We start from the raw sequence: 27,981 nt of genomic DNA on the forward strand, positions 1-27,981 counted from the left end.
GTGCTCATTGGGCAATGACAGGAGTGGCTGAGGAAAGCAGATGACTGGTTTCCACGGAACATGTCATCCTATCCTTTTGATTGTTAAAATCCTCCTCTGCTGAGTTCACACTTTGGTGAGTATTCACGTGAGACACAATTATCTACACTTCTTTGGTCAATTCAGAAAGATCTATTAACACGCTTTTTTCCCATACCTCATTGTCTCCAATTTTCCAATCATGTTCCTTCCACGTACCTGAACATTCAGCCAAACCACTGGCCATAGCTTATGAATAAGTATACAATCACCTGACCTTAAGTTCTGCTCTACTTGAAGTCCTGTCCATTGGGAGGATTTCCCTGCATCATTGCTCATCAGGAAGGTCCCACAAAGGGGCTGTACTGCTGCTGCTATCTACTTTCAAGTAATGCCTACATATCACGTAGAACCACCTGTAAACCAGGCACGAGTTTTCTCTTCCTCAGTCAACTAATCATAAGAAGCTCCCCATGAGGCCAGAGGTGCAGACTTAGAGAGAAGATAATGAGACAGAAGTTGGGACCATGGGCATTTGGGCCACTTCCTCATGCAACTTACTTGTACCTTCAGATCCTTCTCAGACCCAATCTTGTATATACCACTTCCATTTAATGATGGAGTGCTGCTGTGCACATCCAACCTTATGACTCTGTGGGTAAGACAACACCCAGTTCACAAAGGGCAGTTCAGGCAGCATAGTGACTTGGTGGCCCATAGTTAAGGGTTCAGATTTTACTAAGGCCCAGAATAAGCCAAAAGGAGAGTAGTTATCTGTAGAAGACGGCAGGGCTCTGCTCCAAAATTCTACGGGTCTGCACTGTGATTCACCAATAGGGGCCTGCCAAAGACTCCAAACAGCATCTCCGTCTGCCACTGACACTTCAATCACCATTGGATCAGCCAGTTCATATGGTCCCATGCAAGTGCAGCTTGCATGGCAGCCTGCACCTTGTTCTCTTGTTCTGGGCCCCACTCAAAACTAGCAGCTTTTCAAGTCACCTGATGAATAGGCCAGAGAGGCACACCCAAATGAGGGATATGCTGCCTCCAAAATCCAAAGAGACTCACTAGGCATTGTGCTTCCTTTTTAGTTGTGGAAGGGCCCAGATGCAGTAACTTATCCTTCACTTTAGAAGGGATATCTCCATATGACCCACACCACTGGACCCCTAGAAATTTCAGTAAGGTGGAAGACACCTGAATTTTTATTGCATTGATTTGCCACTCTCTAGCATACAAATGGAAACCGTGGTGGTGTAGTGGTTAAGAGCTACGGCTGCTAACCAAAAGGTCAGTAGTTCAAATCCCCCAGATGCTCCTTGGAAACCCTTTGGGGTAGCTCTACTCTGTCCAGTAGGGTCACTATGAGTCAGAATTGACTTGACAGCAGTGGGTTTGATTTTTTGGGTTTTAGCATGCAAATGTCTTACCAATAAGTCTAGAGTCATTGATACTTCTTCCTTACTGAGTTCAATCAGCATAATGTTATCGATATAATGGACCAGAGTGACATTTTGTGGAAGGAAAAGGCAATAGAGGTCCCTGTGAACTAAATTATGACATAGGGCTTGAGAGTTGATATACCTCTGAGGTAGGACAGTGAAGGTGTATTGCTGGCCTTGCCAGCTGAAGGCAAACTGCTTCTGGTGTTCCTTCGAAACCAGAATCAAGGAAAATGCATTGGCTAGATCAACAGCTGCATACGAGGTACCGGAGATGTATTAATTTGCTCAAGCAATGAAACCACATCTGAAATAGCAGCTGCAGTTGGAGTCACCACCTGGTTAAGTTTTTGATAATCTACTGTCACTTTCCGAGATCCATCTGTTTTTTCTGAAGAGGCCAGATAGGTGAGCTGGATGGGGATGTGGTGGGAATCACCACCCCTGCATCTTTCGAGTCCTTGATGGTGTTAGTAATCCCTGGAATCCCTCCAGGAATGTGGTATTGCTTTTGGTTCACTATTTTCCTAGGTAGGGAGAGTTCTAATGGTTTCCACTTGGCTTTTCCTACCGTAATAGTCCCTACTCAACATGTCAAGGATCCAATGTGGCAGTTCTGCCAGTTCCTGAGCATATCTATTCCAATTATGCATTCTGGAACTGGGAAAATCACTACAGCATGAGTTCAGGGATGCAAGGGACCCACTGTGAAATGAATCTGAGTTAAGGCTCCATTAATAACCTGACCTCCACGTGCCCACTCTGACTAGGGAGCCACAGTGATGTTCTGGGTCTCCTGGAATTAGTGTCAGTTCAGAACCAGTATCCAGTAATCCCCCAAAAGTCTGATTAATTCCTTTTCTCCAGGGAACAGCCACTCTCGTAAAATGTTGTAGATCCCTTTGGGGAAGGCTGGGAGAAAGATGAACAGTAAAAATGTTTGGAAGTGTAGCAGGGTCCTTCCTCAAAGGGACCCAGCCTCCTCTTCATTCAAGAGGTTGTGGGTCTGTAAACTGACTCAACTCTGGGAACTGACTGAGAGGCTGTGGCAATTCGAGTTAGACTACTGTTCACTTGACTTAGAATTCATCCACTTGTACAGGTTAAGTCAATATTTAGTAGATTGCTCATCTATTTCACTCCTAGGGACACCATGACTACTAGCCAACACCATAAGTCCACACAAGTCAGATTATTCTGATTACTGCTATGACTTTGCTGTCCATTATGGTAACCATGCCCACTTTGTCTTTGTCAGTTAAGTGCTGCCACTTGGCCCCTACCACCATAGGGTCTGATCATCCCCATTGCAGTTAGATGTCTTAATTCAGTTAGTGCAGTTCCCACTGTCAAATAAGACTTACATAAATCAGCAATCACACCAGTCTTCAAGGATGCTGGGCCTCCCTTCACAAATTTGTTCCTCACTGTTGTGATAAAAGGTGTGTTCTCTGGGCACTCCATGTGTGGGTCTATGGGTCTAACCTGATAAATCCACTCTTGCACGTGAATTTTCCTAAGCCTTTGGATACCTTCTTCTACAGTATACCAAGGCAAGTTGGGTACTTCAACTTGATTTAGTGTAGGCCACTGCAAAATTCATGCTTCAGTGAACCAACCAAATAAACTATTAGATCCTTTCTTAACCTCTCGAACTGAAACACTGAATGAAGGACCTGTGCTTAGTGGGTCCATATCAATAAACTCACATTGATCCAACTTTATGTTCCTTGTAACATTATCTCACACCCTTAGTAGACATTTCCACATATATTCCCCAGGTTCCTGTTTGTATGTATTAGAAAAGTCAAGCAGTTCTTTTGGAATATAGTGTACCTCCTCCTGGGTCATATTTTGTACTTACCTTTTGGGGCTTGCTGGAACTTAAGTCTAGTTATAAGTTTAGAAGCAAAAATGGGTGGTGGGGATGAATTCTGAGAACATTCAGAAATATCTTGTAAGGCATCTACTACCTCAGGCAATGACTCAGGCGCCTCCCCAGGAAATGATCTAGACAAAGCCTCTTCACACCCCACAGCTAGGTTAATTTCATCAGATATGGGTGGAGGGGCTAATGATTTTACTGGGGATGGTGGCCTCCAAAGATGGACTAATCTCTTCAGATGGGAGTGAGAGGGCTGGTTCTCTTAGCAGGAGTGATTCAATGGAATTTAGGGGCTCAGTGTCCCCAGCTTTCTATTATCTGCCCATATGTCCCCATCCCAAGTTTCAGGATCCTATTTCTTCCCAATCGATGCCCTCACTTTAACTTCAGACATCACTTGAGGTCTGGAATTCAACTGTTATTGTAATTTAGCCACGCTTACAATAAGACTCAGGGTTCGGTTTTCAACAATATCAGGTCTGTTACTACAAGAAATAATGCTTTCTTTCTGGGCACAAGTGGCAACTTTGAGGTCATTTATGCAGTGCTTGAGCTGTGGCTCTGAAGCCCTGAGCCCATCGCTTTCTTTCATCGGTTTGTCTAGTGAAAGCAGGACTAACCAACCAGCTTCCTTATACTTCTCGTTATGACAAAACTGTAGACAGGTATCAAACATGCGATCACCCAGAGCCTCAGCTCTCACCAATACGTGAATGGATAAATATTTAGCGATAAAAAAAATGAACTATCAAGTCACAAAAAAGATCTGAAGGAGCCTTAGCTTCATATTGCTAAGTGAAAGAAGCCACTCTGAAAAGGCTACACAATGTACGATTCCGACTAGAGGACATTCTGGAAAAGGAAAAAATACAGAAACTGTGAAAAGACCAGTGGCTGCCGGGGGAGGGGAGAGGGATGAATCTGTGAAGCACAGGACATTTTTAGGGCATTGAAACTATTTTACATGAAACTATAATGGTGGATACATGACATTATGCATTTGCCAAACCCATAGAACTGTACAACCCAATGAGTGAACCCTAATGTAAACTATGGGCTTCCATGAATAATAACGTATCAATATTGGTTTGTAAATTGTAACAAATGTACTGCACTAATATAAGATGTTAATCACAAGGGAAACTGTGAGGGGGGGTGTGCAGAAATATTTGGGAACTGCTCAAATTTTTGGTAAACCTAAAACTGCTCTAAAAAATAAACTGTATTAATTAAAGAGGGCAGTCATGGTTAAGTAGTAGAATTCTCACTTTGTATGACAGCGACCTAAATTTGATTCCTTGCCAATGCACCTTAGGTGCAGCCAGTCACCCGTCTGTCAGTGGAGGTTTCAGCGGGGCTAGAACAAAAGGCCTGGTGATCTACTTCCAAAAAAATCAGCCAGTGAAAGCAAGGCCTGGTGATCTACTTCCAAAAAAACCAGCCAGTGAAAGCCCTACAGATCACACGGTCCAATCTTGTGCGTGGGGTCACCCCGAGTTGGCGCCAACTCAACGGCAGCTAACAACAATAGCATTAATGAAAATATACACACTATGTGAAAAACTATGAGAAAAAAAGGCAGCAGTGTAGCTGAGCAGGCAGGTGTCTTCCAACCAGCTTGCCTTTGCAGGGAGGGGTGCATCATGCTTGGAGGTTGAAGACATTGGAAATCTTTACTGACTGAAACTATCCCTAAGAGCTTAGAGTACACCTATAGGTAAATTAGTACCACTCCTTTCCCGTTATTCATTCTGCCTTGTCATTAAATTATCTTCCTTGGGAACTGACCTTTATCATTTTGAAATGTCTCTATCTTTAGCAATGCTCTTTGTCTTAAGTCTACCTTATCTAATATTGGTGTATAGCTATAACAGCTTTCTTTTTGTTGGTATGTTTATGTGTTATATTGTCTTCCATCCTTTTACTTTCAACCCTTCTCTATTCTCTTATTTAAGGTGTGTCTAGTCTAGTCTAAGCAGCAGTTGTTTTTCTTAATTTCCAGTGTGACAATTTTGTCTATTAACTTAAGTATTTAGTCCAATTGCATTTTATGCAATTTTGACCATGCTACTATTTGTTTTCTATTTGTCCCATCTGTTCTGTTTCTTGATCTCTCCTTTCTTTGCCTCTTCACTCCCAAGTCACTTATGAATTCTCAAATACCTCCAGGGTAAAAGCATCACAGACGCTGGGCTGACTCAAGATGCTTCCCTTCTTGTCAGGACCTGGTCCCTCAGATCCTGGTCACCGTTTTTTGTATTTTGTCCAGCTTTTCCAGGTCTCTTTGTGGGAAAGTTGGTCTACAAGCTCCTCATTATTACTAAAACCATAAATCATTTTATGGTAAATTGGACTATTTCTTTTATCTTTGGAGCCTCTGTTAGAAGCATCTCTAAAAGCCCTTAAAGGCACTTATGCTAAATAAAGCTGATTTAAAAGCCAGACAAGCAGGACCCAGTTATCTCAAACAGCCATCTAAGTTCTGCTCAGTCCTATTATATATCCTGCTTTCTCCTCTTGCAATTCTGAATATTTCCTGGACTTTGACCTACATGGGTGTGAGTTCATCTCTCTATGCATGGTAGCCCACACCTGGTCCAATCACTTTTGCCTTTTGTGGGGGAGTCTTCATTTCACACCTGCCTGTTCCACATTCCCAGTCACCACAGCACATCGTCAGACCCAAACATAAGAAGGGACAGAATCCCACTTGACAAACCTGCCTGTGCTCTAAGCCCAAGTTAAGCACTGCCCTTGGCTAAATTTTTATACTCCAACTTCAAGATCTTCCTCACCTTCCTAAAGTCTCATCTGTGAACTCCACTATAAGTAGGCCCCCACCTTCAGGACAGAGAGAGACCAGTGTTTGAGCCCACTCCCAAAGTAAACCAAGCTGCTCTTAGCAGCTAAAGAGCTAACTTTTCTGGAACATGGAGCAAAATGTGCTCAGTTACTGCATTTAACAACTTGATATTTTTCACATTTCCCACATTGGAATGTTAATCCAAAATGGCCTCCCCGTGCCCTCTCTCAGGTTCTACAGTTGCCTTTTGCCCCATCCTCGGCTACTCACTCATTGTAAAACGTGAGAGTAGTAGCATCAGGACCCGTCTAACCTCACGGGGCATAATGACCAGGATCAAGATCAGCCGAAGCCTGATCCCTATGAGGTCCCTATGAAGTCAGACATACCTCCACCCTCTAATCTTTTTACCAGTTCCGACACCAATTGTCCTTCCCACAGCACTCTCTACTTCTCTTCTGGGTAATCCATTGCAATGGCCACAAAGAACTCATGGAACTGTACTTACAGTTAAGTGGTTTATTAAGGAAAGGGTACAACTTAGGATCAGGATCAATAGGCTACAACTCAGGATCAGGATCAAGAAGCATGTAGGCAAAGTTTCCCTTCTTCAGTGCAGGACAGCTCTCTCAGCTCCACCTGGCTGTGCAGATCTCCTCTCAGGCCCCTCAGAACAGGTTCCTTGTCAGCCCCCTCAGGACAGGCTTCTCTTGGCCCTGCTGGCTGTGATATCGACTATGCCACAGGGCCCCTTCTAGGCCTGTTGCTACCTTCAGTATTACATACCTTGATCCGTGCTACAGCTCTTTTAGGAGGTTCCTTGCCTCCTCTTCTCTGTGATTCTTCTCTCTTTCTTCCTTCTGCTTCTCTTCCTGCTTCTTTCTGTTTCAAAACACAGCTGTGGGGCTGGCTGCATATATATACAAATTCCTCATCAATCTCAAGGCATGGCCCTCCCACCAGGGCCATGAACTGACCAATCACCTCTTGGGAGGCTGTAGACACTTCATTTGCATAGTAGGCAACAGACACTTCATTTGCATAGTCTATTGACCAGTCCCTACAAGGTGCACAGCAATCACAGGGCAGGCTGCAGCCCAGGACCAGGCAAAAAGTATCAAACCAAGTTGTTTACAGTTTACCCAGGGAATGTCAATCAACCTGGACAAAAGTAACAAACCCTCTGGGATAGAAAACTAAGGCAAAGGTAACTTCTCAGGGCTTAGGGGAAAAAAATCTCTCAAGCTCTTTTTTTCCTAAGAACCAACGCAAAGGCCAGATAAAGGAACGCATTTCACCACACTCATCAAGAAAAAGAAACACTCAAACAACTGAAGTAGAAGAGAAACACAGAACAACTCTGATATTAACTTTAAACAGTTGAAAAAGCCACTAAAGTCGTTCCCTCCAAAAAAGAAATCACAGTGCATTCCAGAGCCAAACGAAAATAATTTTATATTGTCCCTTACTATTTCTTACTATATATAAAATATAAAAGCTATTATTTATACTTTCTTCTTAAGAACCAGAACATTTTTTAACCCAGAAAATACATGATGTCATATTTTATATACTATCCACTGCATTGATGATGTTTACTAAATGATGACATCGATTTTAGCACCATTATCATTTAACATATAAAAATGTTTTAACCCATAAATTACATAGCAACTGAGTTTTATGATTGACCAAATGTTCCCCATTTACATCAATAAGTAGATAATGAGATTCTCTTATGAGCAAACTTAAATCGTATTTCCTTCATTTTTTCAAGGCTGGACCTTTGGGGCTCTTCTCCAAAACTGCTCCGGAAGCAGAGGCTGCCGCAGACAGCAGGGAAGATGAGATGAAGGTGACGAGACAGTAAGGACCTCATCAGTTAGCAGTCCTCCTGAGTGCTACACCAGTCCCAAGCTGCGACTGAAATTACTCACACACCTACAAGGATCACTTAAAGGTTGACTCCCACTCTAAAGCCCAAGGGTGTGAGTTGGCTTTAGGTCCTCAAGACCTCATGCTGTCTGCGAGTCAAGGTCCTGCTTTGGGTGCAGGTCTGCAGAGCTGCTGGCACATGCTGTCACTTCTCTGTGGGCTGAGGAGCCACCACTGACATTAGTCCTTAGCCTGTGCCAGTGGGCGAGGGACAGGAGACCCTTTAAAGCAAGGACAATTCTCAGGCCAGGGCCCTGCCCAGGGTTTCTATATATTCAGGTTGAGGAGAAAGGACCTAGACTAAAATAAGCTGTCTGAGGACCTTATTTTCACAAGTTCCTGGAACTGACCTTTTTCCAGCCTCTCCCACGATTTCTCCTGTTCACGAATCTAAGGCAAATTTAGTCACTACTTTACATTGTTGTCTGACATACTAAGGTCCTCCTACACTGTTGGCAGACGCCTACCAGCTGGTGTTGGTGCCCCCTGTTGGAAGGATGTGTACGTTTAAAGTGTGATGCAATTTAGTGGGGCAAAACCAATGATACGTGGTGACTTGTTTATGGGCGCTATGGCTCTGCAATCAAACAAAGCTAAACACCTTCAAAAAGAGAACGTGAGGATGTCAGGTGCTGTGGCTTGAGGTGTGGGTAAAATAAGAGAAGACATGTTTCTATTCCCCAAAGACCACAGGCCAAAATTAGCAAGGAAGCTCAGGGATAGCCAGTGCTCTGTGGTGTGTCCCACCCCACACCACCAGAGCAGCAGAGCTACTGGTGGATTATCCACAGTGCTTAGAAGATCTAGTCAAAGATAAGAAACTGTAATCAACAAAGTTATACTCAACTGGGTTCCATTTTTTGTCAGTGTGAGCTTCTCACCTATGAAATGAGAGCTTCCAGCCTATAAATAGTGGGCCCAGCTGCTGGTCTGCCAGTCTCAGCGGGAGCGCATCGTCTCCTCTTTCGTCTTCCTTTTTCATTATCCAGCTTTCGTGTGCATGAGCTCCCTTCACCGCGGTTCTAAAACGTGGCCGGCCAATGGGGCCATTGTCTAACTATGGATGAAGACACTTTTATCAACAAATGTGTGCTTCTATATGTTAATTTTTAAAATATAGCTAAGTTATTTTTATTCTTCATGCACACACATTATTCTAAGAGTAGCAGCCATGTCACAAAAAAAACTTTAAACTAAGAAACCACTTTTAAAATAAATTATTTGACATAGTTTAACAACATAAAAGCCATCATTTACAACTCTCCCAAAAAGTAACTCACAGCACTTTGCTACTTCTAATTCATGAAACATTCTACTGAGTCAGGTCAAAAGAGTCTCTCTTAAAGTCTCCCTCCTCACATCACCTGAGAATACTTAGCCTCTAGGAAATATGCCAAAACTGCCATAAATCATACCAAGTTCTCTCTCCTCAAGACACAGTGATTTCCAAATTCATTAGACGTTGACGTGGAGATGTGGTTTCTTCGCCTGATGCTAACGATGTGAAGATAACTTAAGACACTGACTCCGTGCTCAGTCGTACCAGGTGATGTCACGGGAGCATGTGCTGAGATCAGGAAAGATATTTTTGGACACATCTAATTCAAAAAAAAAAAAACAATACCGTCTCTCTTGCCTCCCTCCCCTCTATCCTCCTGCCTCCCACGCTGAGTGCAGTTCAGTGGAGGGCATGAACGCCCATGTCTCTGGGATGTCACTGCACTCATGCCCATCAAGCAAAAGACACATTGGGTGAGGAAGGAACAAAGGCAGAGCCTGTCACTGCTCAGAGTCCTCATGATGCAGCGGACAAAAAAGCCAGCACAGAAAACAACTGATAACAATTAAAAAGCAGTACACCAAAGCACAGGCAGATGACCCAATAAGCAAGATAAGCACCGGCTTACTTGTGCGTACTTACTAAACCGAAGTGAATAATTTCACCACAAAAACAGGCGAGATTAGTAAGTACGCACAAGTAAGTCTATGTTTACCTTGCTTACTGGGTCATCCACCCCTGTCAGAGACTGTAAGTTTGAAAAGAGGCTTTGGTTCTGCAGGAAGGTGCTGTGGGGTTGGGACAGGGACAGATGCCAGCCATACCTAGAAGCAGAGTCTTTGGTGTGGAGAAAAAATGTGAAATTGTTCACTACACATGGTCTGGCGCTTACCCCGCCTATTGGATAATCCACCCCTGACCAACAGGTGGAAAATGTTCTTGTTCAAATGGAAAATACACAGAAGAGCCATGAGGCTGATATTGTGTTCCAAGTGTGGAGGCAGCTGCAGAGGAAGGGAGCCCCGACATCCCTGCAATGGGTTACAAGGGAAGCCAGATCCGCCAGAAAGAGTGACCCCAGCATGCACCCTTGTGAAACAGGAAGAAACAGCAGCAGGGCACATACAGTGGTCCTTGTGGCTGCCACCCCCTCCTGTCACCACACACCTGGGATGGAGGAAGCTCATTGTGCTGCACTCTAGTTGGCTTTAGGAAGGAATCTGCTAAAAAATGACTGACCACAGCCTTGCCCAGGAGGCACGGGGCTTGCTCTGACCCACGCATCAGTCGGCACTTCCAGGTGCGTGACAACCACTCAGACGGGACTCTGTGCAAAGAAGGACACAAAAGGTTCTGCAAGCTTGCCGCCCTTCCATCCAAAGAATAAAAACAGCAGAAAATGAGTAAAATAACAGATGCCTTCTAATAGCTCAAAAGTCTATGATGCAGGGTGACATTCTTTAGCACTTGACCTTCAAAAATTCCTTTAGGTCACACTCCAATACTGAATGCAAAGAGGCTCTGCCCCTTCCTATTCTTAAGTTGGTAAGACGAAGAAAGAAAAACACACACGCACAAATAGACTCGTGTTATTTTTATGTGATTTTATTACCATTTCTTTGAAACCTAAAAGAGTCAGAAACCATGATATAGGACAGTCGTTACAAATGAGGCTTGTTACAGAGTTTCCCAGGTGACTTTTTGGTTTGTTTTCAAATGAAATCTACAGTCTTTGTTTCAAGCTGATCACCTTTCACATAACGATTAACAGCATTATTTGCAAAGTCCGTAGCACATATTTTTTGGGAAATAGAGGCACTTATTAGAGTAATACGATAGTACACAAACCAAAAAACCCAAACCTGTTGCCATCAAGTTGATTCTGCCCATAACGACCCTATAGGACAGAATGGAACTGCCCAATCGGGTTTCCAAAGAGCATCTGGTGGATTCAAACATTTTGGTTAGCAGCCAAGCTCTTAACCACTGCACCACCGGGGCTCCAATATGACGGTAGCTACTATAATTTAATTTGTTTTATTGCTGTACAAATATATATAACACAACGTTTGCCAATTCAAGATTTTTTCACGTGTATAATTCAGTGAGACCAATTACACCAATCATGGGCTACCATCACCAATATCCTTTGCCAAGTTTTCCATTCCCATAAACAAACCTTAGCGCTTCCTAAACAATAATGCCCCCATTCCTACCCCCTCCCATCCCTGGTAAACCAACCAAACCTGTTGCCATTGAGTTGATTCAGCCTCACAGCAACCCTACAGGACATAGTAGAACTAACTGTCCCATAAGGTTTCAAAGGAATGGCTGGTGGATTCAAACGGCCCATTTTTGGTTAGCAGCCATAGGGGTAACCGCTATTAAACTCTGATCTCTATACATACGCCTATCCTAGGCCCTTTGTATTAGTGAGGTCACACAGTATATGCCCTTTTGTGATTGACATATTCCACTCAGCATGTTTTCCAGATTCAGCCACTTTTTTTTTTTCCAGGAACTCATTGTAAGAGGAAAATTATACAGTGCTATCATTAGAACCTGAGTTTTTCCTTTTTTAATGGTGTTTTCCTGTAGTTGTTTAAGTATCCCACTATTCCTGTTAAGTTTTAACTCTCCAGGTTAGCCAATGCAGCCCTGATGACTCAGCCAAACCTGTGAACATGTCTTACACACCCACTGACAACCACCTCTACCTGAAGATGAAGACGGCAAACCGAAAGCACTGCCAGCTGTGACAGGTCCCAATGAACTCAGGTTTGGGAACCTCCACAAAGGTGATTTTGAACTGGCCCCTGAGAATATTTAATAACTGCCCCAAAACATCACCAGAGGTGGGTTTTCATTCCTCAGGATGACACTGGGGTCAAGGTTCACCTCTGCAGCCAACGTGAGCCACGCAATCTATAGCCATGAAGAGAGTCACAGTCCCTGAGAGTCAGTGTAAGTCCTAGCCCCGAGGGACATAGGAGTTTATGAACCACCAGAGCCCTCTCGTGAAGGGCAGTCCCTGAGCAGAGAGACGGAGACCCAGCATAGGCCTTGGCTCCCCATGAGGCCAAAAGCTCCCTGATAGTGGGCTGGAATCTTACTTGCATTTGTATCCCACCTATCTCAGGCCCTGGCACACAGGAAGCTCCCAGTAAACGCTTGTTGGTGCAACAGTTGTATCATACTGACTCTCTGGCTCCCCAACAACAGTCATAGCTTTTAATTTGTCCTTATCCTTACCACAGCCCTTTGAAGCAGTATCTTTCTCTCAAGTTTGTGGCTGAGGAGACTGAAGCTCAGTGAGGTGCAGTGATGTACCTACAGTCACAGTAACGCTAAGGTGTGGAGCAGGAATCTGAACTTTGGTCTATCTGATTCCAAAATCCGCATCTTCCCAGCATACCAAATCATCTCCTTTTTAACGAAAGCTTGACTCTTCAAAGTTTCCCACGTAAAATAAGAGAAAAAGTAAAATACATCAATTTTTAGATTAAAAGTAACATTTCTCAGATGGTCCACTGTAAAAAATATAAACAAGACATGTTAAAAAACAGAAGTGAACTCAACATCAACCCACCTGGAAGCTGTTACCTACTGAAAAGCAGCACAGCGGTGAAGCTCCCCAGCCCCCTTTGGTGAGCAGGGGCACTCAGCCTAAGGGATTGGGATGCGCCTCCTCCCCATCCACAGAGGGCGCCACCCGCCACCTGGCTGCTCATTCCAGGTCACGGACTGTGCCTTCAACTTACACTTGTTTCCTCTACCGCGACATCTACAGGTACTGTTCATGCCACAGACCTTCCAAAAATGCCAGCTGGACTGATACTGAATGAACAAATGAATGGTAAAGTAAGTCTGCAAGCAAATCAAGTACAGCAATAGCAAAAGGGACTCCAGTGCTCCCTAGCAGCGGGCAGGTGTGTGAGTAAACCCAGGGCTGGCTAGACGCCCATCGGCCTGCAAGCTCCACAGGCTTGTCAGCACCTGCTCTTGGTTCTGGTACTAGAGGTGGGTAAGACTTGTGTCTGCAGGCTACAGATACCACCACCGTGACTGTCACCCAGCTCCCTGATCCATACTGGTGATTCGTCCAGGGATTACTCTAGCCATGGTTTTAAGTTCAGTGATGGGGTTCTCCGCGTAGCTTCAGTCACGAAAGAGGGGGAACAGCCTCTTGAATTCACTCTGGGCATACTGATTCCTCCCAAATAGAAGTTATTTCTTAAAAGCTTCATGTCTGGCAATTTGCTGGAAGTAAGTCACATGGGAATCATGTGTCATGCCAGTGGATACAGCAACAGCAGTTTCTGTGACAATTTAGAGTCATTCATATGACAGAGATGCACTCCAATGACACACAGCCTGCAGGTCACCCTTTCCGCCCGCCAGCGTCTGTGGGGCAGGCGCTTACAGCAGATGACCCCATGGTGCTCACTGCTCGGCTGCAGTGCCTCTGAAATGGCTCTGGCACAGCTCTCCAGTGACCCGCAAACTCCCACAACAGAGGACGTCCTTGGCCCCCTTCATGATGGCCCTCTCCAGAGCACGAGGCATCAACAGCACCTGCTCCTCCCCAGTTTGCAGTACTAGGACCCTTCCCCCGTCTCCCTGACCGCCAGCTCTGATGTCCCGGAGTGCCTCTTCCTCCATGCCGCCCTAAATTCTACTGCTGACGGTCTGCCCTCAGCCCTCTGCCACTCTCCCTGAGCAAGCTCACCTGTGCATACGGCCCTGTGCTGACTGACGCCCCCTCTCCAGCTCAGACACACACCCAGCTGTCTTCTGGACAGTGCTCCCTGAGCAGCCTTAGGGACCTGGGGATAACAGGCCCAAGAGGTGCTCTTCATCCCAGCACTACTCCCTCAGGCCCCAGCCTTATTACCACTGGGAGAGCTTCCCAGTCACTTGATTCCCTGTTCCCTCTCTCCACATCTGTCACTGCACTTATCAAGCACTGGCCCTCAGTGCACAGAGATAAGATGCCTTCCAGACGCTGTGAGGTGTGAAAAAGATGAAAACAGGAGAGTGACTGTGAGTGCCACCTGACAGGCAGCAGTCTGGGTGGCCTTGCCAAGGAGCAGGTTCAAATGGCCATGTGGCCATGGAAAGGGATTTGAATTTTACTCCAGCCAAAGGAAGCCACATTCATTTCCTGTGGCTGCTGTAAACAAACTGACACAAACTTGTTGTTGTTAGGTGCCATCAAGTCAGTTCCAACTCATAGCAATCCTATGTACAACAGAACAAAACAACAAAACACTGCCCGGTCCTGCGCCATCCCCACAAACTTAGGGGGTTAAAACACCACAGATTTCTTCTCTCTCCATTCTGGAGGCCAGGAGTCTCCTCTCCCATGGCTAGCCCCTCCTCGATGCTCTATGTTCCTGCAACCACCAGAGCAACAAAGGCCACACACACCAACCCAACCGTGTCCCCATGCCTCACCTGGCCATGGCTGTTGGGACTACCAATATCACCTGCCCTACACAGCCTTCCCTGACCTCCAGGTAGGAAGAGCCAAGCGCCCACGTGATCACCTTTCTGCAACATTTGGCTCATTTGTCTGTCTCCTTAAAAATAAAGAAGTCCTGGAGAACAGGGCCCATGCCTCGTCCCCTTTGAGTCCTCAGTGTTTCAAGGAAGGGAAGGAGGGAAAGAAAGAAGAAGGGAGAAAGAGGGGAAGATAATGGAGAGATAGAAGCCAGTCAGTAACAGAAAACACAGCTTATTTTGGTAATGTGGAATAAAAACAGCATTCTCAGGAACTAAAACTATCCTTTTGTGTATAGTCTCATCTTCCCTTCCCCCACAATCAATGGCAAAACTGTCTGCCCTGAATTTTATTGACTTTACCTAAACCTGCTCACCTGCAAAGAAATGACAAAGGAAGGGATAACAGAGGGAAGGAGTTAGAGGAGGAGGAAGAAGAGAAGCACAAATGCTGCACAACTGGCAATGAATGCCCAGGATTTACTTTTGGCTCTCTCAGGGCAGAAGTAAAGGCTTCACGCTGAAAAATGCCTTTATTTCCTTTGTCACTGTATTTGACTAACAGAGTGCGGCTAAAACAGCTGCCTGCTAACAGGGTACAGCAGGATCGCCTCACTACATTTGACAGAAGTAATCCCATTATAAGCTGATACAAGCTTCAGTAAGGACACACGGACACAGTCCTGCACATATCATTTTTCAGAAAGATACACTTAGTGTTGTCTAGTCTTAAAGGCATCGCCCTAAAACCCCTCTCCTGCCTCTCCCACCACTACTCCCTGTGCCTCCAGACCCCCACTCTCAGCCATCTCTGAGTCACAGGAGACCCTCACCGCTCAAAGAAGGACCATGCATAAGACCTGATCGTAAGGGAGCAAGGGCTAAGCAAACAGGGTTTGACCCTAATTAAAAAAAAAAAAAATAGGATGATGTCCTTCCAGGCCTTTATCATCTTTGTTGTTGTTAACTGCTGTCAAGTCGGCCCTGACTCATGCGACCCCAGGCAGAAGGGACCGAAACGCTGCCTGCTCCTGTGCCATCCTCACGATCAGTTGCATACCGGGCCATTCTGCTCCACAGGGTTTTCACTGGCTGATTTTCAGAAGTGAATCGTCCGGCCTTTCTTCCTAGTCCATCTTAGTCTGGAATCTCTGCTGAAATCTGCTTAGCATCATAGCAGCACAAAGCCTCTACTGACAGACAGGTTGTGGCTACGCATGAGATGCGCTGCCTGGAATCAAACCTGGGTCTCCCGCATGGAAGGTGAGAATTCTACCACTGAGCCACCTCTGCTTATCACGCACGGTGTAGAACTGCAGGCGAGGGGATGCTGTGTGTTAATGTGACTCTGTCCACGAGCCAACCAACCCACAAACCCTCAGTGAACACACACAGAGAAAAACAATTCTGCACGTGATGAGCACCAGTAGGCCTGGCACGTCTAACAGCTGCTTGCAAGAGAAACTGGAACCAGAATCCACAGAAAAGAACCTATGTGGAACCCATTTCTCACTGGCTACATCAGCCTCATCAAGCCCACAAAATTGCAGTGTGGTAGGATGGGAGAGGATCACCAGCACCCTGAGAAATTTCAGGAGGACCCTCTGAGAGTCTGCCTGAGGCCCCAGCAGGACCAGTGCCTTACCCCTACACCACCCTCTGTTCCCACCAGGGCGTGCGGGAGCAAGGCTAAGAAGGGCTGGGAAAGGCCTCTGACAAGTCCAGTCTGCCTCCAGGGAAAGCACACCTTTAGTAGTTCCTCTTTGGGTAGTAATTACAAATTTCCCTCCAGTTTTGGGAAGGAGAAAATATATTAGGTATATTTTATTATTTTAACTGAAGTCACGAAGAGAGGACCAAAGCAATGAAACAAAATCAGATATAACTGAAACTTCTTTACCAATTTTTTTTTTTTTTTCATTTTCCTGTTTCCACTTGTCATGGGGTGCATTATGTCCCCCCAAAATATCTGTCAACTTGACTAGGCCATAATTCCCTTGTATGACTGTATGATTGTCTACCATTTCATTTTCTGATGCCATTTCCTTATGTGTTGTAAATCCTATCCCTAGGAGGTAATAAGATGGATTGGGGGCAGACATACTGATAAGGTTTACAAGATTAGATAGTGTCTTAAGCCAATTTCTTCTGAGATATAAAAAAGAGAAGCCAGCAGAGAGACATGGGGACCTCAGTGCCAGGAGTAAAGCCTGTCCTTTGGACTTGAGGTTCCTGCGCTGAGATGCTCCCAGACCAAAGGAAGACTGATGAGGAGGACCTTCCTCCAGAGCTGACAGAGAGAGAAAGCTTTCCTTGGAGCCTATGCCCTGAATTTGGACTTTTAGCCTACTTTACAGTGAGAGAATAAATTTCTCTTTGTTAAAGCCTTCCACTTGTGTTATTTCTATTATAGCAGCACTAAATGACTAAGATACCGCTCTATCCAAAATTTGAGAGAATAAATTTCTCTTTGTTAAAGCCTTCCACTTGTGTTATTTCTATTATAGCAGCACTAAATGACTAAGATACCGCTCTATCCAAAATTTAGGAGGCAAAAACCAAGAGAACCTCTAACATCTGTTAACCTTAAACAATGGTTTGATTCCACAGCCAGTTGGAAATTCCTTCCTAGCTGTGACCCAAAATCCAGAAGCCACAAAAGAAAAGACTGATAAATATGACCACAGAAACATTGAAAATTTCAGCACAGCAAAAATCAAAGCTAAGAGACAAATGACAAAAACTTGTGAACAGTCTTTGCAAGCTTTATCACAGCAAGGTCTATTGCCCTAATGTAGAAAGTGCTCCTAGAAATCCATGAGAAAAAAAATGGCACAATCTACAGAAAAGGCAATAAAAATGGCTCTCGTAATCACATGAAAGATACACAACCTCACTCATAATAAAGAGAAATGCAAATCAAAACTACCGTTAGATATCAGTTTTCACTTATCCATTTGGTAAAAAACCCAAAATACGATAGCACACTACTGCCAAGGACCAGGTGAACAAGCTCCCTCATATACTGCCAATGGCCTATATGCCACAGGAACCCCAGAAACACAACTGGCAATTTCAACCAAAATTAGAAACACACATTCTCTTTGAAGGGCAATTCCAGTTCTCGGAATTTACCCTGAAGATTACTTGCACATTTACAAACTGAAATAAAACACATTATTCACTGTATTTTGTTGGTAAGAACAAAATTTGGAAATAACTCAAATGTTCATCAGAGGAGGACTGGTGAAATGAATTTGGTACATACATTAAATGGAACCCCAGACAGCTGTAAACACAAAGAAGGGGTAGAGGGGCGGTGGGGGAAGAGGAGGCTAAGGAAGTTCCTATGTGTCAATGGGATCTCAAAGACTTAAGATAAAAGCAAGGTTCAGAAAAAATGGGTAGGATACCTTTTGGGCAAAGGGTGGCGTTGTTAATAATGTATTTTCAAATTTTTTTTATAGGTACATAGAGAAATCCTGGATAGGCTTCTGAATGAATACCTTTTGACACTAATTTTAGTTTTGAACCATGTGAATATATTACCCAATGAAAAAATAAAATAATTGTAATAGTAATCTTTTTTTTAAACATGACATGACAGCTGTCTTTCTTACCAGACTCTGTGTCACCAGGCTGAGCCATAAGAGGCCTGAGTCCTCCTCAGTCAGACAATGCTTTGTCTTTTACTTAGTTGATCCTTTCCCCATTCTTACTTTCTTGCAGTGCTGAATTTAGCAGTTTTCTACCCTCAAGTCTGTTTCCATGACAAGGAACTTCAGAAAAATGGAAATTATTCTTGAATGCCCTAACTTCAAACTAGAGCAGATGGAAGCCCTTTCCCAAAGCTGCACCGGGAAACCTGGAAGGACTGATGCTGAGGTGTCATCAAACCAGAGGGCTGGCAGTCTAATCACTCAGGAGTGAGTCTAGAAGACAATCACCTTCTCCAGCCTCTCCCCCACACTTCTCCAGGGTGACCCATAGCTCGTGCTGTAAAAACACACCAAGGACACCTGCAGGCCACCCCCAACAACACAGGGCCATGCCGGCTGAGCCAAGCCCCCAACAGGGACACAGAACTGGCCCTGGCATACAGAGATGGCCTGTCTCCACAGCCTCAGCACAGGGGTGTGTCAGTGGCTCCCATCAACTAGCAGCTCAGGAGATTTCCATGGAAAACGTAATTCTCCTCCTCCCCCCCCACCACAGTCACACCCACGCCCACAGTCACACCCCACACAACCACTGGGCAGATGACGAGAGGGCCAGATGCAGGGTGTCTGTTGTAGGTCTTTGGGGACAAGCAGCCACCAGAAGGCCTAGCTCTCGCTGGACACCAACCACACAACACCTGGGTACACCCTGGCTTTGATGCAGAACCAAGCAGATCCTGCTAGAAGGCCAGTGCTTACCTTTGCCTTAAGACCCCCAGAAACAGCTTTTCCTGCAGTGCGCAGCTTCGCCTGCCTACCTGGCCTCCACACAACCAAGGCTCCTTCCTTCTTATCTTACAGGAGAGCACCTAGACCTGTTTTAACTCTTTTATGATAAGGACCTCATAGTTATCTCTCTAAACCCTTTTATCAAGATATCCACAGAACAATATACTTGCTTCCCATTCATAAGAGAATTTTTTTAGCTTCCTCCCTCTTTTGTAATATCTTGGTGAGTGAGGGGAAGGGGGATTTCATTAAAAGGATTCAACTCACGCATAAAATAGCTCCCTTTTTCAATCATCAAAAGCAAAGTCCTCTGAGGGCAAGGTCGCTCTCTCTCCCCCTCAGTGGGCACAAGAAGACACCTGGGAAATACAAGAAGGGGACAAGCCAATCCTCCATGCCTCAGCCCAGAATGAGCCAACCTCTCCCTTTACCCACCCCACATTTGGCTTGACTGTTGGCAACTCTTGGAAACCCTGGTGGCGTAGTGGTTAACTGCAATGGCTGTTAACCCAAAGCTTGGCAGTTTGAATCCACCAGGTGCTCCACGGAAACCCTATTGGGCAGTTCTACTCTGTCCTTCCTGTAGGGTCGCTATGAGTTGGAATTGACTCGACAGTAATGGGTTAGGTTTTTGGTTTTTGGCTGGCAATTCTAGGGTCAAATGGGCGGCTTGGTGAGGCAGCTCCAGGTCACTGGAGAAATCTAGAGAATTCATCTGTTCATACCAGTAAATCTTTTTAAAAAACAAAGAACTAAAGCTTTCCTCCTAGACCCTGAGAGAGTTCTCCTGTGACAGCAGGCAGGAGGCCCCAGCACTGGAGCAGAGAGAGTAACTGCTCACCTTCTTTCCCTGCACCTGTAGGGCAACCAAGCATCCTTACTGGGCACAAAGGGCCTCCGGAAGCCACTCACTTCCAGCATGCATGTTCATTCCCTCAAAAGTTACTGCAAGGAAAGACATCATCTGCACATGGCCTCTACTCACACCAGTAAAGAAATGAACTAAAATTGAAAACAATTGCTAGGAATAACACCAACATAGGCAAGCATCACTTCCTCAGGTAGCACCAAGCCTTCTTAAAGCAGTTGCTTCTAACAGTTTCCTCTGAAACTAAGTACCATTCTAGCAAGCTGTTACTCCTTTCCAGAGCTACTGGGCACTAGCAAACACCAAGTTTGGCAAACTTTGGCTACGGAAAACAATTAATCTCATGGTGGCATTTTATAGGTCTCCACAAAATCACATTTCCAAATGAAATAAACCCAGTCACCCAAACTGCTGTGTTGGAATGAGGAAACAAAGCCAGAGACAGCAATGAATTGCAAATAGCATGCTAATTACCAGTCTACATTCAGAAATAGCTGAAGACTGCAGGATATTTTGTTGTTGTTGTTAAAATAACTACAGCCTTTTTTCTGAGATTGGGCAAAAGAATCCGATTTATTCAAATAGTTCAGCTTAACATCATCACATTATGTGCACTTATCTGGGAGGGGGAATGGTCACCAGAGACAGCAGTGGGCAGACAGGAAAGGGCATGGCATGGCCCCAAACCAGCACAGGGGTGACTGGCAGGGAGGCTCGCCTGTGTGCCCCTGCCTTGGTCCTTCAGAGGCGCTCACCTCAGTCACCTGCGGAGAAAGGAGAGGGGTGAAATAAGCAGAAGTCTCTACACCCTGTTGTGAGCATCATCACTTCTCCCATGTGAGCAGGCACAGGACTGAGAGCTTAACAGAGCTTGCCTTAGAAAAGAATCTTGCCTTCATAAAGCTTATAATCTGCTCAGGGGGGCAACACGAAAGTACATGAGCACAATAGAAATATGGCTGTCTCATGTCCAGCCCCCGGCTCCGCAAGAACATGATGAGCAACTCTCTTTATGTGTGAGTTCAGCTCTAGAGACAGATGCCCATTAGGGGTCCCGCTGGCACTGTGGACTCCACAAGCAGCCCACTTCAGAATCTAGAGTCAGAGCTGTTCGAAGAACAGTTCCCCCACCCCTAACCCCACAACCTCCATCACGTTATTATCCCTCTAAATATCTCCAACCCTCCTGCTCTCAAGTTCTAGAATGTTCCAGAGAAGTCTTCAAGATCGACTGGTCAAGCACAGCACAAAACATGTTCCTCAGAGCAGAAGCTCCTCCAGGCTCAAAGGAGCCATGGGAAAAGTGTTCCTTGTTCAAACAAGTTTGGGAAATTCTGGGTTATACACACTAAGGTTTCCTTTACTGCTAATGAAGAATCTACAAGGCTGGGACACTATGGGCAATACCCACAGCCCCCTTGACTGCACTCCTCCTAAGGCCCGATCACCCTGAGCACACAGGGCCCATGTCGGCAGCACAGGTGTAGGGCTTGGCACCTGAGGTAACAACAGAGAAGACGCATGGGAGGTGAGCTGCTGTCAGAACAGCTTGCTACTAGCTGGTTTCAGAGCTTGAGCCTAGTAGACGAATCCCAGTTCCCAACATTCTTCCATACCACTCACCTCTGAGAGCTGGATCACAGCTGAGGCTAATGAGTAAGAGCCAGTCAGATCAAGAGGGACCACCTGGTGGCCCAATGTTGACTACTCTCAATGATGTAATCTATCATGGCCACAGGACGAGGTCCGTAAAGATGCAGACCACAGAGCCTCAGGGGACTTACTGGTTGGTGAGAACATCTGCCCTCAGGACAGTAGCACTGGTCACCCTCCCAGACCTCGTGCTATGCATCTCTTTGTTGGTATCCTTTTGGACTATAATAAACCCGTAGTCACAAGTATAATACACTCTATATGAATTCTGTGGGTTGTTCCAGTGGATTATCAAACCCAAAGGGGCAATAGGAACCAACGGGTCAGAAAGTAAGGGTGTCATATGGACTCCTGAGATTGCAGATAGCACCCTGAAGGGGTAGTAGGAAACCAGCCCCAAATTGGTGGCCGGCAGATCAGAAGGTTGGGATGTCATGTGGAATTCCCAACTTTTGGCTGGGGTCTGCCTATTTGGCAGTCTGAAATATGGTGTCCTTTTAATTTGTGAGGTCTGACCCAGATCCAGGTCGCTATGATCAGAGAAGTGTTTCATAGGCACCTGGTGTCCTAACTTGTGAGCTCTGACCCAGCTTCCGGTGGCTAGAGTCAGAGAGAATGTGCCAGGTGGGCAGCTGGTGATGAGGATGGAGAAGTGGAAAGGAGAGAATGAGATTCATCCCAACATTTGTGGGACTGGATTCACGCTGACACATACCATGCAGCTCATGACAAAGGTGGGATTTGTCTCTTACTTTCACAGGGCCAGTGGGGAGATGATGTGAAGAACAAAGACCCAGGCATCCAAAAACGATATTCTAAAACAAGGATTTAACAAAATGTTTTGCTTTGAGATATCAAACGGGCACATTATAAACTCAAAAAGTTCCAGTACTTTCATTAAAATTGGTTGCCTTCCAGAAAGAGAGCCTGGTCCAGCACTGACCTTCCCTGGTTATACCTACCCACCACAGCGAGTAGGATGTAGTCAACTGGGAAGGGACACTGAAGATTCTATACTAAGTGGGAGCTGGTTTATAAAATAATGCTCACATTTCAAAGGAAATCAACCCTCCACTTTTTGACTATTAACTCTATTTAATATGCCTCTGTTAAGTGCTGTCCAGTTGGTTCCAACTCAAAGAGACCCTATGTACAACAGAATGAAACACTGCCCAGTCTTGTGCCACCTTTACAATCATTATGCTGGAGCCCATTGTTGCAGTCACTGTGTCAATCCATCTCGCTGACGGTCTTCCTCTTTTTCGCTGACCATCTACTTTACCATGATGTCCTTCTCCAGGGACTGGTCCTCCTGACAACATGTCCAAAGTATATGAGACATAGTCTTGCCATCCTTGCTTCTACGGAGAATTCTGGCTGTACGTCTTCCAAGACAGATTTGTTCGCTCTTTTGGCAGTCCGTGGTATATTCAGTATTCTTCGCCAACACCACAATTCGAAAGCATCAATTCTTCTTCCTTCTTCCTCATTCATCATCCAGCTTTCACATTTATATGAGGCGACTGAAAACACCATGGCTTGGGTCAGGTGCACCTTAGTGTTCAAGGTGACATCTTTGCTTTTCAACACTTTAAAGAGGTCTTTTGCAGCAGATTTGACCAATGTGATGTGTCTTTTGATTTCTTGACTGCTGCTTCCATGGGTGTTGATTGTGGATCCAGGTAAAATGAAATCCTTGACAACTTCAATCTTTTCTCTATTTATCATGATGTTGCTTATTGGTCCAGTTGTGGGGACTTTTGTTTTCTTTATGTTGAGGTATAATCCATACTGAAGGCTGTGGTCTTTGATCTTCATCAGTAAGTGCTTCAAGCCCTCTTCACTTTCAGCAAGTGAGGTTGTGTCATCTGTATGATGCAGGTTGTTAATGAGTGTTCCTCCAATCCTGATGCCCCGTTCTTCTTCATATAGTCCAGCTTCTCAGATTATTTGCTCAGCATACAGATTGAATACACGGAGTCACTATACCAAGAAGAACTGGTCAACGTTCAACCATTTCAGGAGGTAGCCTATGATCAGGAATCAATGGTACTGAAAGAAGAAGTCCAAGGTGCACTGAAGGCATTGGTGAAAAACAAGGCTCCAGGGATTGATAGAATACCAATTGAGATGTTTCAACAAAAGGAGAAAGCGCTGGAAGCGCTCACTCGTCTATGCCAAGAAACTTGGAAGACAGCTACCTGGCCAACTGACTGGAAAAATCCATATTTATGTCTATTCCCAAGAAGGGTGATCCAAACAAATGTGGAAATTATCAAACAATATCATTAATATCACATGCAAGCAAAATTTTGCTGAAGATCATTCAAAAGCAGCTTCAGCAGTGTATTGACAGGGAACTGTCAGAAATTCATGCAGGATTCCAAAGAGGGCGTGGAACCAGGGATATCACTGCTGATGTCAGATGGATCCTGGCTAAAAGCAGAGAATACCAGGAAGATGTTTACCTGTGTTTTATTGATTATGCTAAGGCATTTGACTCTGTGAATCGTAACAAATTATGGATAACATTGCAAAGAACAGGAATTCCAGACCACTTAATTGTGCTCGTGAGGAACTTGTACATAGATCAAGAGGCAGTTGTTCTAAAAGAACAAGGGGATATTGCATGGTTTTAAGTCAACAGACGTGTGCATCAGGGTTGTATCCTTTCACCATATCTATTCATTCTCTATGCTGAGCAAATAAAATGCCTGTAAGTCCTGTAAAACAACGACTCCCAGTTAAGCACTCCCTTCTAGGATTTCATGGTGAACAGGGAAAACATCTGGAGATGTTTCTGCCAGAATTTCAAGGATGGAAAACTTCTGGAGAAGCCCATATTCTCAGACAACACATGAATTATCAACTTCTGCTTCCCAGAGTCCAACCAGGGCCTGCCTGTCCAGGCCTCAGAGAACTCCTAATTTTAAGCAGGAGGACTTAAGCCACATGGTCATATCCCAGACCTCCACAGCAAGCTGCACTGGACATTGATCTGACCCCAGGGCCTGCCCCAAAGCCACCCTCCTGCCAGGCCCCAGTGCTTACAGGGCTCAGCTGTGATCACAGTGAGTTTTCCTTACTGCCTGCTCCACTGGCTCTTCATGGTCTGTTCCCACTCTCATTTCCAGGGGTCAGTTTCAGGGAAGCTGTAGTTCAAATCCTGGCCCTACTCCACATGGCTTCTTGTTGAAAGGATCAAACAAAGGCCTGACCATGGTCTTAGAGATGACAGACCGGCCTGGGTAGAGACTTCGATTAAACTTGACATCCAGGCACCAAGGATCAACGTTAGGAGTTCATGCCTACTGAAGGCCTCTCTCCTCCAACCGGCTATGTGCCATCCAGGAACTCTAGTCCAGTGGGTTTAGTCATCCCAGCCCTCTCAGCTCTGCCACAGAGCACTACAGAAGGGGCTGTGTGGCCTGTGCTGGGCCAGAATGTGTCACCCCCTGCTGCCCACCACCCCAGGGGTCAGCATAGTGACAGCCACTCTAACATGAAGAGTCAGTCTGCAAGGCCCTGAGTTCTCCTCTTGGGAAGATTCGCTCCACTGCCACCATGGAGGCCTGCGGACCTATCCTACTAAAGGGGAGCAGCTTCCTTGACTACCATATGCACAGTGCTCAACCTCTCCCACAAAACATCAAATAAAATTCCTTCTGTACAGTCATTAGAAACACCTTTATCACAATACACATAGAAGTCTATTCCAGTGGGAGGTCTGAGAGCCTTAGAGGAGAATGTGTACTGCAGCAACAATGGCAGCTAACCACTCGTCCCCAGCACTCAAGAACAGGCATGACCTGGAACAATGACATGAAAGCACTTTCCCACTTGGAACTCACCGGACCACCACCAAAACTCACTTAAATATACAGTGTTAAACATTTCAAGGTGCCAACTGACCCTTTAAAATTCACTCTACTTCTTTTACAGGTTCGTGTCTACAGACAACCATTTGGCTAGGTAAAGCTGTTCCATGTTACTGGTAATACTAGAAGAACATGCACAACCTTCGGCTGGCTGTAGGGGGAAGGCAAGGAAGCCCTGGGCCCATACCAGGGCTCACAAACTCAGGAGCCACTGGTTTTCCCTGGAAGAGGGTACAGTAGGATCTCTGTACACATGGCTTGATGGGAGAATGATGTTATAGAAGTAACCCTACAAAAGAATCAACTATCAGCTTTCCAAAATCACTACCACTATTATAGCTGTCAAGGATGTTCGGCACATCAGGCAAAGATATGGTTATTGGTGGGTCATGGGCCAGCCCATGTGTGATGGTTAAGGCTATGTGTCAAATTGGCTAGGCCATGATGTTCAGTGGTTTGGCAGATATTATGTAATCATCCTACATTTTGTGACCTGATGTGAGCAGCCAATCAGTTGAAAGAGGAGTTTCCCTGGGGGTGTAGCCTGCATCCAATATATATGGATACTCTGGCAAAACTCGACCTCGCTTGATCCCGCATCCAACTCGTCATCCTCTGACCTCTGATTCTTGGGATGTGAGCCAGCAGCCTGCTGCCTGGCCCGCAGATTTTGGAATTCTCCAGCTCCCGCAGCTCCATGAGCCAGCATCCTGCCGTCTGACCTGCCAATTGAGTCAGAAGAAACCTCCAGCCTGATTCCTGACCCATAGATTTGGGACTTGTCAGCCTCCACAACTGCATGAGTCATTTCCTTGAAATAAATGTCTTTCTCTCTCTCTAAATATATATATATATATATATATATACACATTTTGTTGGTTTTGCTCCTCTAGAGAACCCAACTGAGACACCATGTATGAGAGAAAATTCCAAGCTAGAGAGGTAATCTCCTGAGGTTCTACATAGGCAGATGTCATATTCTCTACTCTTGGTATTTTTCCTTAAGCTAGGATATTTTTGCTTAAGTTACTTCCCTTAGGAAAGCTGTTGGTTTAGTTCCTCAGTTTGCAAACGAAGATTCCACAATTCATCTCTTTCAGTGTAAGAAAGGTTTACTTTTGAATCAAATGTTTGGTTTTTCATTGTGCTTGATGATTACGAAACATATAAGCATGTCCCTAAAATCTGACTAGCCAATCCTGAAGTGCTCCTTGGTCCTGGGCATTTTCTAATGACTAATCAACAAATCGGACAGATTTGTTTCTTTGTCCACTGAGAGAATTGATAACCTCTCAGCTTTTCTACTAACAAACTCTCAGCTATGTCATCTAAAAACCACACTAAAAAAATAACCACTGCTTAAGATTCTGCAGAAACCCTGGTGGCGTAATGGTTAATTACTATGGCTTCTAGCCAAAAGGTCAGCAGTTCAAATCCACCAGGTGCTCCTTGGAAACTCTATGGGGCAGTTTTACTCTGTCCTGTGGGGTCGCTATGGGTCAGAATTGACTTGACGGCAACAGGTTTGGTTTGGTTTTTTGGTAGGATTCTGCACAATGGGCCAGCACTCTGACAAGTAGGCAGACCATCCCAACATTATTCAGGATGCAAGAAGTATGTGACCAGGATTTTCCTATCAACCACTAACACTATCACTTTCAGCTGGCCTGGCAACATCCTCCATCAACATCCTACAGAATGGGGGTGGACATGTCTAAAAGGAGCAGAGGACTGGCAGGAAGAGCTTCAAGACCCAGCTCCAGCATTCATTGGGGGCCTCACTTTGGGTGAGATGTGTCAGTGCCCTGACTCCCAGTTCCTCATTTGTAAAGTTTCTGATTACGTAGGGTAGCTTTGGTCCCTTCCAGTTCTAAAGAAAAAAATGTCATTTGCGCTTCCGTTAGAATAATAGTTTTATTTTAAGCCACCCCAGAGCTCAACCTTTTGATGACAAAAGTCTCTTCTTACAGATTCAAGTTGAGTGATGAAGCCTCTTTCAAAAAGAGGCCATTATTATATTTGTCTCTTATTTAAGCAATCTCTGGTCAGGCCTTTCTGCTATGCCACCAGTCCATGGGTATGACAAAGTGACAGTGGCCCTTTCATCATGGGCAAAGCTAGCATTTAACATAAATGTTCCCCAGGTTACTTTAGAGAATTAAGCTTATACAGCCAGAGGATAAAAAGAGAAGCACTAGGAAAAGCCTGTTATTCCAAGCTGTGATGGTTAATTTTGTGCCAACTTGGCTACACTGTGGTGGCCAGTG

General features: G+C 45.1%; 1 protein-coding gene across 4 annotated transcripts in view; it reads right to left on the reverse strand.

Moving 5' to 3' along the window:
* LDLRAD4 (low density lipoprotein receptor class A domain containing 4) overlaps positions 1-27,981 on the reverse strand; it is a 771,753-nt gene that overhangs the window by 580,333 nt on the left and 163,439 nt on the right. Inside the window, exon 3 of one of the 4 annotated variants that reach the window (XR_007519203.1) lies at positions 12,618-20,947. The exons of the other annotated variants lie outside the window; for them this stretch is intronic. The gene's annotated coding sequence lies outside the window, so the exon portion shown is untranslated. The remainder of the gene's footprint in view (positions 1-12,617; positions 20,948-27,981) is intronic. 4 annotated transcript variants of the gene reach the window in all.

This window comes from Elephas maximus, chromosome 11 (genome assembly GCF_024166365.1).
Source record: "Elephas maximus indicus isolate mEleMax1 chromosome 11, mEleMax1 primary haplotype, whole genome shotgun sequence".
In the NCBI taxonomy this organism is placed as follows: domain Eukaryota; kingdom Metazoa; phylum Chordata; class Mammalia; order Proboscidea; family Elephantidae; genus Elephas; species Elephas maximus.